The sequence below is a fragment of the Haemaphysalis longicornis genome, unplaced genomic scaffold (genome assembly GCF_048455015.1).
Source record: "Haemaphysalis longicornis isolate Haplotype H1 unplaced genomic scaffold, Haemaphysalis longicornis Haplotype H1 scaffold_1, whole genome shotgun sequence".
Taxonomy (NCBI): Eukaryota; Metazoa; Arthropoda; class Arachnida; order Ixodida; family Ixodidae; genus Haemaphysalis; species Haemaphysalis longicornis.
Window position 1 is genome coordinate 462868853 of NW_027526203.1, and position 12905 is coordinate 462881757.

Below are 12905 nucleotides of genomic sequence, written 5' to 3' on the forward strand. Positions count from 1 at the left end.
ACTTATACCCTTTGTGAAATTCGCTACCACTGCTAGCAATCACTGCTAGCATGAAATGTTTAAGGGGTGCCCCTCCAAAAGCTTACATGTATACATCGTAAAGTCCTGTCCCACAGCCAAAAGCCAAAGCATCGCGCCGTGCATTTGGTGGGTAAGGTATCAACTGTATGACGACCGAAATAATATGCCTCCCTCCTAAACTTTTTTCTACTTCAGTTCGCGAAGTACGAGAATTCGGGCGTTTTCCCGGACTGCTAACCGAGGGGGAGGAAACCTAGCGGAGTTGAAAAAAAAAAAAAAAAGATGGAACTAAACTAGATGGATCCTGAAACTAAACTCTCCTTTCGCTTCTTTCACTCTTGCTTGTCTTGTAGACCTACTCAGCAGGGCCAGCACACGGAAGTACAGCCGTTGTTGAGATATATCGAGTTTATAGTGTACATACGTCGTTCAGCCGCGTTCTGTGCGAGCTGGAAGATTCATATCTTCGTAGCTTGCTATTCATTTTGTAACTGAAATACCGAAACGTCATATAGCCAGCATTTTTGTGATGTTTCCAGCAACGATACGCTCGGCGTAAGATCGAAGCATGGGTGCACGCATGCGCTGACGTCTACCTACCTGCAATAGGAGGCCGTAACAGTTCTAGGAGTAGAACAAACGCCGGGCTCAGTAACGGTTTGATTTTCATTGATAGATTAGTTTAACGCGCCCACGCTACGGAGGCGATGAGGCGCGCCGTATGGTGGAGGGCTCCGGATTAACTTTGACCACCTGGGGATCTTTAACGAGCACCAAAATCTCGTACACACGGGCGTTTTTGCTTTTCGCCTGATGAGGCGCGCCGTATGGTGGATGAGGCGCGCCGTATGGTGGAGGGCTCCGGATTAACTTTGACCACCTGGGGATCTTTAACGAGCACCGAAATCTCGTACATACGGGCGTTTTTGCTTTTCGCCTCCATCAGAAAAGCGGCCGCCGCGGCCGGGAATCGAACCCGCGTCCTCGTGCTCAGCAGCACAACGCCTCAGCCACTGAGCCACCGCGGCGGGTGCTCGGTAACGGTTACCGTGCCGAAAGCGCGTAACTTAGAACGCGGCGAGACGGCTCGTGGCTTACTGTCGCTGTCGGCAAGAGGTTCCGGCGGCGGTGACCGATGCGCGAAGCCCAGATAGGACCGCAGCTCCCGGATCAGCGCTGTCACCCTACACAGGGGGATGCGGCCGTCACCAGGGGGCAAGTCTCGCAGGCCGAGTTGACTTACGAACGAGAGCTGCGCCTCTTATGGGAAGACACCCTGGCACTGCCACTTTCGCTGTCAACACACTGGGCAGCCTGCGAAGTGGACGCCACGGCCGTGAGCGTTCGTGCAGGGAAGTCGGGCCTCTGGCGTCACGCGGCAGCGCTGGCACAATCCGCTGCGCTGGTCGAGAGCGCAGTTCGCACTGTGTGACCTCTTGTTGGAAAATAAAATAGGCGCCTTGTGTGAGCCAAACAGAGGAATAGATTAATATAAAATGGACGTAGTGATAGAGGAGTCCGGAACGATTCAGAGCCCTAGGGTTTTTTTCACGCAAGAATATTTGTGGGACAGAAATCCGGCCACACCGGTAGAAATTTCGGACTCACAGCGTCCAGATGCATATCTCCACCACCAATGCCGCAGCCACCATGGCTGTCATAATTGCGTGTATTACCACTCCCATTCAGAGTTCTGACAAACACAAGCAACTAATTCCGATCTAGGGGCATGGGCCCCAGAAAATTGAGAAGCCTTTGAGAAAGATCCATTCCAAAGTAAAGAGCTCAGGCGAAAGTGTTTCAACGCGCAAGTCTAATAATCTAGCCAACCTTTGAACTTTGCTTGTTTGATGAAGATACAGTGTAAACATACAGAACAGAATGTGTTGTTATGGGTGAAATTGCTTAGAACACACTAAACGCCGATATTATATATCCTTCTGTAGCGCTCTCAGCATATGTTCAAGTGTTAAAGCTGCAGTCCTCGCCTGGGTATTAAAAAGTAGCCCAGGAAGCTGTGTCTAGAATGTCTCACTTTTTTATGGTACAGAATACGGCATCACTAACCACGACTACATCTCTGCGCTATTTCCTGGATGTAAGATGAAGGAAGCCCACGAAAATTTGCCAGGTGTGTTATTCGTACGTCAGCCAGCCCATACGTGAGATCAATTTTTATAGATCAGCAGGCGCGTGTCTTTACATTTTAATCGTTTTATAGCTTACGAAATGATTGTTATCGCTCAGTAGTGTGTACCCTAAAACTGCGCACATGGTTCTAAAGGTACAATTAAAGGGGCCATGCAGACAAAATACAAGTTCGTTTTATTCGAAAGATTTGGTGTTTTATAGTACCCCCAGTGCTTGTCCGGCAGCAAACGATGATTTCTTCACTGAGAAATAAATCAATTTAGGTTAAAATTTTGATTATCCCGCCAAATCGTGCGTTTCGTGACGTCTGCGATGACGAAACAAAGACAGGTCTTCAAGCGAATGTTAGTGCGCTGTTAGTCTCTGCAGCGGACTGCGCAACCTTATTTACTACCGTCAGTCCTCCTAGATAGCGCCACCAAGTGCGACAGACCGCTGTCCGACTTTGCTTTGTTTTTGACCGTATTTGTACCTGGCTTGTTTTTGTTACGGTAGAAAGTAATCGTTTAGTGAAACATGGGGTTGCGTAAGACAAACAAGGTCACGAAAGACAATGTCGCTTGCGCCAATCAGCCAGTGTCGTGTAAGGCAACCCAAAAGCGCCGGACTGCTGTGCAGTTGTAACCAGCACAGGCGTGCGGTGATTGATTGACTGTAGGGTTTAACGCGCCGACGCAACGCAGGTGATGAGGCGCGCCGTAGTGGAGGGCTACGGATTAATGTTGACCACCTGGGGATCTTTAACGTGCGCCGAAATCTCGTACACACGGGCGTTTTTGCTTTTCGCCTCCATCAGAAAAGCGGCCGCCGCGGCCGGGAATCGAACCCGCGACCTCGTGCTCAGCAGCGCAACAGGCGCGCGGTACCAGCCGCAGTACGCACTGGTACTTCTATGTTTGCATGTACTTAGGCTGCCATTGGTTACCCTACCATTCTTACTACTATAAAATGAACACGCATCACATATAAGCGGAAATAACTCGTTCTGCAAGCTTATAAGCGCTGCCTAACTTGCGTTTACTTTTGCCGCGGCCTCAGCTAATCGCACGGCTGTGCATAAGACGTCATATGTTTTAGTGGAAATGAGCTAATGATTCGCATGGCCATTCCCTTTTTAATTAATTATGTAGCTCATTTGAGCGAAGTTTACCTTAACAGCGGTGTCAGCAGTGTCAGTATGATTCTAACGAGGCAATCTTTTGAATGAGCCAAACTTTTGTTTTGTCTGCGTGGCCTCTTTGAGGCTGTTTACTGCCCTTAGTGCCAGTTTAAGAGCCCATCCAGTGCAGTTTCCGAAGAGGAAAAGAGTGGTGACACTTAAATAGGTTGAGTAAATAGCGGAGCATAAATGCGCAACAGTTGGTGCAATAATGATGTGAGCCGAGGAATCGGTAGTCACAAGAACATTTACTAACTTCCCATTATGTGATTGTTCCGCGAACACAGCTAAGGCTTGATGGTAGACCGAACTAAGCATATGTGGAACCATTGACGTAACTGGTTATCCGTCAGATATCCCATCTGTCTGTGAGCGTGCCAGTGAGAATCACCCTCGTTATAATGATGTCATTGAGACATGTAGCCCAATCGCTGTAAGTGGTGTATCGATGATCCGTGGTGGCTAACGCCAATGTGCTGGGTTGCCATATGTACTGGCGGGCATCTTCGAATAAAGCGACAATTCGAATAAAGGTACCCTCGTTACAAACGAGGGTTTTCTGGTATGACTTAAATTAGATTCCTGCATAAAGGGGCACTGCCCTCTCTGGTTCATTCTAGCTCCCTTGGTAGCGTGCGATACCATGTGAGGTACGTCCTTCGTTTTCATGAGTGGTCGTTACTCGGGACGATGACCGAAAACATTAACTTGACAGAACTTGCGTATAGAGATGTCTATTCCGATTCTCGGAGCGTATGACTATCCTGTCAGCTTCAGGTTGCGGCTAGTGCCCGGTGTACTTGACCCTACCCACGGCGAGCAAACGGTTCACTCACGTAGCTGGGGTCCGAGCTGTGCCCTGCGGTTGGTGAAACCGTGCTCCTTCGAAGGGAAGTGGCAATGCGGAGTGCCTGCGTGATCCTCAAACACATAATCTCAGCCTACCTAAAATATTCGTCTTTATAATAGCGGTGATAACGATGATCGACGATTTTGCTACGTGCCCCCAACTGGGGGATTCGCCAGGGCTAAAACGTCGACTGTGCCCCGATTAGAACTGATAGGAGAGACGTAATGTATCCTTCATAAAATAGCATCTGGAGCTGAAATGGAAGAAGGTGCAGTGTAATAACGACCCGAATTAACCAGTAATTATGGAATCCTTAGCAATTCGTTCGGCCGGTCACATCTGGGTTGATACGGCCTTTCTTTTTTTAAAGGTCGCGTGGGCGCGAACATCCGGGACCTCGCTCTGACTCGCCATGGAACAGCCCGGCCGAAAGCTGTCTACCTCTGGGCATTCCCTCTATGAAACACTGGGTATACCAAAAACATCGACTACGGAAGATATTAAGAGGACGTACCGACGGTTGGCCCTCAAGTACCATCCTGACAAGAATCTAGGAAACCCGGAGGCAGCCGAGAAGTTCAAGGAGATCAACTTGGCTCACTCGATCCTGACGGACCAGACCAAGCGGAGCATCTACGACAGCTATGGGTCCCTGGGCCTGTTCGTGGCCGAGCAGGTGGGCGAGGATAACGTGAACACCTATTTCGTGCTCACCAGCAGATGGTGCAAGGCCCTATTCCTGCTCTGCGGAATGATAACGGGCTGCTACCTGTGCTGCTGCTGCTGCTGCGGTTGCAACTTCTGCTTCGGCAAGTGCCGCCCCAAGGAGGAGGCAGGAGACTACGCCAACCTGCACGAGGAGCTAGACACCGGCGCCGAAGGCCAGCCGGGGCCCGTGGTGACTGCGCAGCCGACTGCGAGCACCAAACTGGGCGCCCCCGGCTCTGTGCTCATTGCCATGACGCTTCCCCCGGCGGCCGATGCGAGTGAGGCCACCAGTCTCAGCGCCAACCAGCCCAACGTCGATGTGACCCAGGACGACCTTGGCTCGCCCACCAGCGACCTGTATTAGGCGGGGGACGCAAGGTATGTCGGAACAGCAGATACCTCCCCCATCCCTCTCAAAGGAAACGTCTGTGCCATTCTGGTTCTTCGCGAGCACGGGCCATGGACGTCCCGTCCTCTTGGTTGTCCGATCAGTGGGGGTCCACACTTTGCCGGCAGCACGACGGCTGCAGTCCGCCCGGGAACTGGAGAGGCCTCCACGTAAACCGGCAGCCTCGAGCTGACAGTCGTTGACGAATGGGGAGCCATGTACCAAGAAGCTTCACCGCCATGAACCCACGCGTTGAGTGTTCTCGCAGATGAAATAAAGCTGTTTATTTACAAGGTGAACTTGTGCCCACAATCGAGCTGTCAACTTCTCTCTCGTCTTTGCCCAGCTTCTAGGCGCACTAGGAAGGGGCCGTAGACTCGGTGATGTGGGCTCGTACATTTAATGCAAGGGTAGAAGCCCGGCGGGAAGTTGAACTCATGCCGGCGGCGACGTGCTACCTGCCAGGTACGCCGTCATGTTCGTTCTGATGCGCCTGGCTCTCACGCCGTCAGCGGAGGCTGGTCGTCCTTGCAACATGCATGTTGCGCGAACACAGCAGCGCGGCTTAAACCGGAACAGGATAGAGAGGGGATATGGCGAGCCAGACGGCGCTTCCAAGCTGGAGACACTGCCCTCTGGGATAGCGTGGCTGAAACACCGGTAAAGGTGGGACCCAGGTCGCAAGGTATGGCGTGTAACGCGTAACGCGTCAAAATACAAAAAAAAAAAAAATGCTGAGCGCTCGTGAGCGCGTGCTTCGAGGCGCTTGTTGTTCTCCAGGAACAACAACAACAACAACGGCTGCTGACGTACCCGGCACGTCCAGTGGCTTTCGCAAAAAAAAAAAAAAAAAAGAAAAACCTGGCGAAAACTCTGAGGAGCGAGAAAATGCCGAGCGCGTCCGTGAGCGCATGCCTCGCAGCTCGGATTCGGCGGTGCAAGATGCCATCGTCGCCCGGGCTGCCAAAGTCACCGGGGACCTTCCTCCCTCGGTCACCACCCCTCCCCAGAATTAGCCCTTGCGGCAATAAAAGTTTTGTCTCTCTCTCTCTCTCTCTCTCTCGCGGCGACAGCCGAGCGAAAAAAAAAAAAAAAAAAACTGGCGAGAACCCCTAGGAGCGCCTCGCGTTGCCTAGCAACCAACAACGCCGCAGCTGGCGCAAAACCTGCTCCACCGCGGAAACTCGACGCGACTCCAGGAACGCCGCGCATGCGTCGTGCCCGTACGCGCCGCCGCTGCGCCCCAGCCGTCGTCAAGCGCTTCCGCGCATGTAATGCTTGGCCCTAACTTTATTTCGAGTTTTTTTCTTGAATTTCATTGCGTGCCATTTTTTATTTAAATTTTGTTTTCCCTATATTGTTGCTTTCCCGATCTCTCACATTCACTTCACTGCATTGTAATCACCCCCATCTGGCGTAGCAAGCACTGCCGCTAGCAGAGCTGATCTCTCCAGCCCACATTAAAGAGTTATCTCTCTCTCTCTCTCTTGGCGTGAGGAACACGACGATATCGATGCATATGACGATGACAACTAGTAGCACAGCGCAAAGCTACGACGGAACAAGTAAATAAACAATTTCAACCTTGTACCAATGCGTGGTGATGGGTCCTTCCGTGCCCACGTAGAAAGAAATCCTGCAGCTTCGCTGTGGGTTCAAGCCCTGCGTGACATAGCGCAAGCTTCGCCAGTTTTATTTTTTTGCCGTGAAGGGCTTTTGTCGGATCCCTTTGAAGAGGCTGTCGTGATCATCACTGTTACCCGCACACGTTGAACATAATGCACAGAGTTGTTATGAGCGATTCTTAATGCTTTTAGTTTGTATGATTCTGTTGCACGGCCAAGCTGGTCCGCACGTTGCGATCGTTGTGCATGCATGATACGTCGAAACAGTAAGGGTGGGAAACTCTACATCTGTATATCTTACAGTCCCCACATGTCCCCTTAGCGCTTACACTTTTTCGGAAACTGAACCTTTATGGGACAAGGATTCTACTGTAGGGGGCATTCAGAAAGCTTGACTGGGAAAACACAGGATTAAGGAAAAACGAAGAATACTTGAGCCCTTTGATGTTTGCAGACGACTTAGTCTTGCTGAGTGAGACTGCAGAACACCTGCAAAAATGCTTGAGGAACTACAATCAGAAAGCACGGCCGTGGGGCTAAAAATAAATATCAATAAATATAAAGTAAGGATGAATGAAAATGCTTTGATGCTTCGATTTAAAAAGAAATTGGCGCAGCTTGCACTAATAGTGCAAGGCTGCAAAGAAACAGCGGAGCTGAGGGTCGACCTAGCTTCTTCCGGTTTTGGTAAGTTTTGCAACGCTTTGCTAAGTTTTGTTAGATCTTGTGATGCTCTTGCTAGCCTACGCTAAGTGTTAACGGTGAGGCCAAGTTTTGCCGGCTTTTACAAAGCCGTTCGGGTCGTCCCCCAACGTGACTGACAACGGATCCCAGGGGGGAAGAAGCTTGGTGGAACTCCAGCTCCGCTGTTTCACCAGCCTTGCACCCCTGGTGCAAGCTGCGCCATTTTTTTTTTTGCGTTTTAATAGCCCAAGAAGTACTGTCACCTTTAAAATGGTATAATAAGGGGTGCGTATACTCAAACGTCTCTTGTCACACTCTAGCAGGCGCGAAAGCCGGTTGCACTGTTATAATACCAAATCAGCGGTGGTGTACCCTTTATATGGTGCACTTTTTCTTTTTCTTGGTATCTTTTTTGCTAACGCCACCCGACCAAGCTCCAGCTTACACAGCTCCGCTGTTAAAATTGGAATTCACTCAACGAGTTATCATCTTCTGTCTGGAATGCCGTTCCAAAGACCTGCAGTGTCGCTTCATAAGCCAAGGCGTAAAGGGAAATAGGCGAAGAGCCGAACGGGTGCATAAGTTTCTCATTTCTCTTTCAGGGACAAAGCCTTTTAGGGGCTCGGGCTGCCGGCGTCTCCTGTCGTCGTCGTCGCCGTTTCATGTAGTCACGATACTACAACACCGGGACACTCGTTTTCCAGTGCCTCGCGCTAGAACGTAACGCGTACTAAAAGAACACACCGGGACACTCATTTTCCAACGCCTCGCGCTAAAACATTTCATTTCCGTGGGCAAAAACGCGTACTAAAAGAACACACCGGGACACTCGTTTTCCAGCGTCTCGCGCTAGAACGCTTGGTGTTTCAAAGACCGGAGACTTTTACAGCAAAGCAAAGACGCCAAGAAGGCACTTATACATGCTTCGCGCAACCCCGCTTGCACGTTAGTGGAGATGGCCCAGGATTTTTTTATCATGATAAGAAACCATTACACGAACAATTATACAAAACTATTATACGAAAGTGACAGCAGAAGCGTTTCTCACCGGCTCCCCGCTTCTTTCCACGCAAGGAGCCGGTGGGAGAGGAGGAAAGTCCAATGGTGCTTTGTCGCTTCGCTCGCATCTGCTCCTCGTGTGCAGAGGCGCAGGCGGCGCATTCTAGTTCACTGTATACCTCGGCGGCATCGGGACGGCAGGACACGAGTTCATTGAATCTCTACCTTGAAAGTAGCTCATTAAAACAGCTGTTACGACACCGGCGGACTGCAGTCAACGCGCCGCTCTCTTGGTGTTCGCATAGGGATTCATCTCGTCGTTTGAACACGAGTACAGAAGATGATGATAAGGTTTTCCGTACAGATGTTTATTCACGCGGATCTGCGTTATAGCTGCAGTCATTATTTAAATTTCCGTTGCTCACAATGGTTTCTTTAGAGACATCTTTATAGAATTCACGCAGAAATCCCACCCTGTTCGTTGATATTTTCAGCTTTCTGCAATAACGATATCCTGCGATTCCGCAGGACTTCCGTGCGATAGGGGCTACGCCATTGGTATAAGTAAACCGATTTTCTGCCGTGGCCTTTATCCTAACGTCACCGTAGGTGCCTTCTTTTTGAGACGCCAGTGTCTTGACTCGCGATAATAGGGAAGGCTGATATCTCGAGCAAGGGGTCAACGCTTACGTAAATCGAATTTCACGAACGCACGTAGCGATGAGCGTGGAACCTTTCACACGCAAAAAAAAAATAATAATTCGGCCACCTTTGCTATTGAGATGCGAAGACTGAGGAAACAGCGGAGCTGGTGGTCTTCAGTAGCTTTAACTTGGCTTTTCTTAGGTTGCCCATCTTATTGATAGATCGGACACTGATTCCGCCGAGCGCACGCCGTCTCTCTCAACTAGGAGAACACCTGGCGTCACAGTTTACGTCATCACTAGACGCAGCCAATGCCCCACGCGCGCCTCATCACCCGAACACCTGTGCTGCGACGTGCACTCCCCACACCTGCTCGTCGGCTCCTTGCCTCCTCGCCACTACCCCTCACACTTCTTGACCTAGCATTTTCTTCCTTTCCACTTTTCTGCGCCGAGTTTTGAGCGACGCCCGGCACGGATGGAACTCACGCCTAAACAGCTCCGTTGTTAAAATCGACGCTACCCAAAAGTGGGCCCAAAAATTGACCCAACGTGCCTGTTAAGTTCGGGCCCCTCACTTATTAATTAAAACCGCCCGGCAACTAAAGTTCATACCACAAGCTAGGCGCAGTACTGTGGAGGCTACATTGTTGTCAACAGTGCGCCCGCTGAGGGCGCCTAACTCGCCGTGAAGGGGGTCCTGAAAGGACATTCCCTTCTCCCCTCTCGGCAAGTGGAACCGAAAGGCCCGGGCGCCTTTTGCCGCTTTCTTCGCGGTGAGTTAGGCGCCCTTGGGGGCGGGCTGTTGCCAACGATGTAGCCTCCACAGTGCTGCACCTAGCTTGTGGTATGAACTATAGGTATCTTTCGCTGGGGTTAGCTTGTTTACCTGTATGGTGTTTGTTTTCACGCCGGCCGAGCTGACTTAGGCGTGAGGGGCGTAAGAAGAAACCGCGGAGGCTTTTGTTACTCGCAGCGCTTTTGCGTCCACCCGACGAGCGGGCCCAGAGACGGCGCATACAAACGCGTTGGTCACTCCATAATAGCTGAAAGAATGTAAACTTTCGAAGGGGAATTTCCTTGCGTTCGTTTGAGAAGTCGGCAGAGGGGGACCGTTGACGTTTTAACGACCGCGATTGTACCGCCACGAGAATCCCCGAACCGGACAGGAGCTGAAGGTCGGTCAAGGGGTCAAACATAGGAAGAGGTCACCAGACGTTGTCTGTCACAGTTGCACTGCTCAAAGTTACTGGGCGAAGTTTCCGTTCATCACGCGTCTGTTCCTGGCGACTCGGCGGCTGGGATGCGTCAATGGGTAGGTGTCCAGGCTTTGTTAGGCGCTCCACGTGTTTACAAAGGAAAGGAATTCTGGCGGCGCGTAGCACAAACATAGGCGTGCACGGTGTGACAATACTTTAATACGTGCCGCCCGATAGCCGATTCCCGGCGTTAGGTCTGCTTTTAGTTGGTTGGTTTTCATTTCTGTTATATTTGTGTTTCGCGGAATAGCTTTGGGTTTCTGTATGAGAGTGAGAGAGGTGGGTCACGTAATAATTTTGAACCCACCTGGCTTTGTTTGTCACGGTGGCCAATCAGTGGCCTAGTGTGAGCTAATCAATGAGCCATCCTCACTCTCAACTTGCGACGCCCCTGTTGTGGGCGGGGTTTTAGGGGTAAAACCAAGGAGTTTGATGTTTTGGGGGATTGAGGATCGAACAGAGAGAGACGAGAGAAGGTGGAGCGCGGCGAGCCCCGCTCGACGCGGGCCTTGCCCGATCTCTTTTATGCGATCATGAGCCTTGACTTGTAAGTACGTTGTGTAAATAAAGCGTTCATATTGTACATTTTGAGTTTACTTGGAGTAGACCGTCGTCGGCTATGTGCCGTCGGCCAACGAGCCAGCGAGTCGTCGTTTCATCGGATCATCACTTCGATCATCGAGCGTCGGCGACCGATCCATGTTCTTTGAAAGTTGATTAATTGATTGTAGGGTTTAACGCGCCGACACAACGCAGGTGGTGAGGCGCGCTGTAGTGAAGGGCCCCGGATTAATTTTGACCATCTGGGGAACTTTAACGTGCGCCGAAATCTCGTACACACGGGCGTTTTTGCTCTTCGCCTCCATCAGAAAAGCGGCCGCCGCGGCCGGGAATCGAGCCCGCGACCCCGTGCTCAGCAGCGCAACGCCTTAGCCACTGAGCCACCGCGGCGGGTCCATCTTTGAAAGTAAACTGTGCCTATGCGGGCACGGGAGCTAATGTGGACAGGCCGTTCCTGATCACGCTCGGGGACAGTTGAGAACGGGCACGGGAGTCCTTCGTTAATGTTTACTTAATGGTTACTTCTATGCCCATTCTGGTCGGGTTTGAAATTAATCGTGTTGAGGACGATGCCGAGCAGTTTCAAGAGGCTCGTCTCCAGCTCAGCGATAGGAAAACCGTATACTCCGGCACGTATATCGACGTAGATTACAAGCGATAAGAGCTTCAAGAATAAAGCGGATAGCGCGGTATACTGTGCCGAAGCGAGATACCGGTGAACCGAGTGTCATTGCCGCCAAGTTGTCAGCGTTCCCACATCGTCTTCAGCGCGCAGCTGGATAACGCGGCGACTCCAAACTGAGAGGCTTTTTCGCGACTCCCGGGCTGACGTGACGTCCGGCACACCACTCGCATCCGACTCAATCTCGGAAATGCGGGATGGGAGTGTCGCGTGTGGCATCACCTCGGTCAAAATGGGTCCCTCGGTCAATAGGGGACCGCTAAAAGTTATCGGTCACCACGACGTATACACACGCCGCCTTCCTTAACCTCTTGGGCTGGTGGCAGCGGGTCCATCATCTCGGGTGCCGCCGGCGCAAGCGAAACAAGAAATTCGGCAGTAAGGGGCCGCGATATGTACACGGAAGTTTTATCGCGAATTAATGACGACAATTTCATACTGGGGTGCTGAAGCTACAGCTGGGGTAGAATTGGCTACGGAATAATTTGGAGCCTGGAACAATGAGGTATTTGTAGCAAGAAATCGCATACTCGCTCATTCACGGGTGTCTTCCTCCGGAATACGGTTGCTCAAAACAGCGATCTCTCTCCATCTTCTCTTCCAAATTTTTATTGACTAACACGCTGGAGCTAAACCTGGGCTATAGTGCGCGCTGTAGCGAAGGGCTCCCGATTATTTTTGACCACCTGGGGCTCTTAAACGTGTGCGCCAAAATTTCGCCACGCTGGCGTTTTCGTTTTTCGCTTCCATCAGAAAACGGCCTCCACGTTGGGTGGGGGGGGGGGGGGGGGGGGGAAGAGAAATTAAACCAGCCAGTAGAAGGAATCGGGCTAAAATTTTGTGCTTGGCTGACTCGGTGTACTACGCTTGTATTTTTTTCCCACTGCAAGAGCAGCATATGGATGGGTTCGCAGATTTCATGCCGCTCTTGTGTTCGCGAAAAACGTCAGCTTTAAAAGCAAAAGAAAAAAAAAAGGTCTGCTAGATTTAGACCCCGGATCACCTCGCTCCCGAAACGAGCGCGCACGTCACCTATGCACTACCACTGAGAGTTGCACATACCAGTAAAAAAGGCAACAGGAATAGCAAAAAATCCCGGGCCATCTCCACTAACTTTAAACCTACGGAGGTGCGAATCATGCAGTGTATAAGTGTATTTTTGGCACATTGGGGT

The 12905-nt window shown here is 51.0% G+C and overlaps 1 pseudogene; it reads left to right on the forward strand.

Moving 5' to 3' along the window:
- The first annotated feature begins 4557 nt into the window (after positions 1-4557).
- LOC144173511 (dnaJ homolog subfamily C member 5 pseudogene) lies at positions 4558-5532 on the forward strand (annotated as a pseudogene).
- Positions 5533-12905: the final 7373 nt, after the last annotated feature.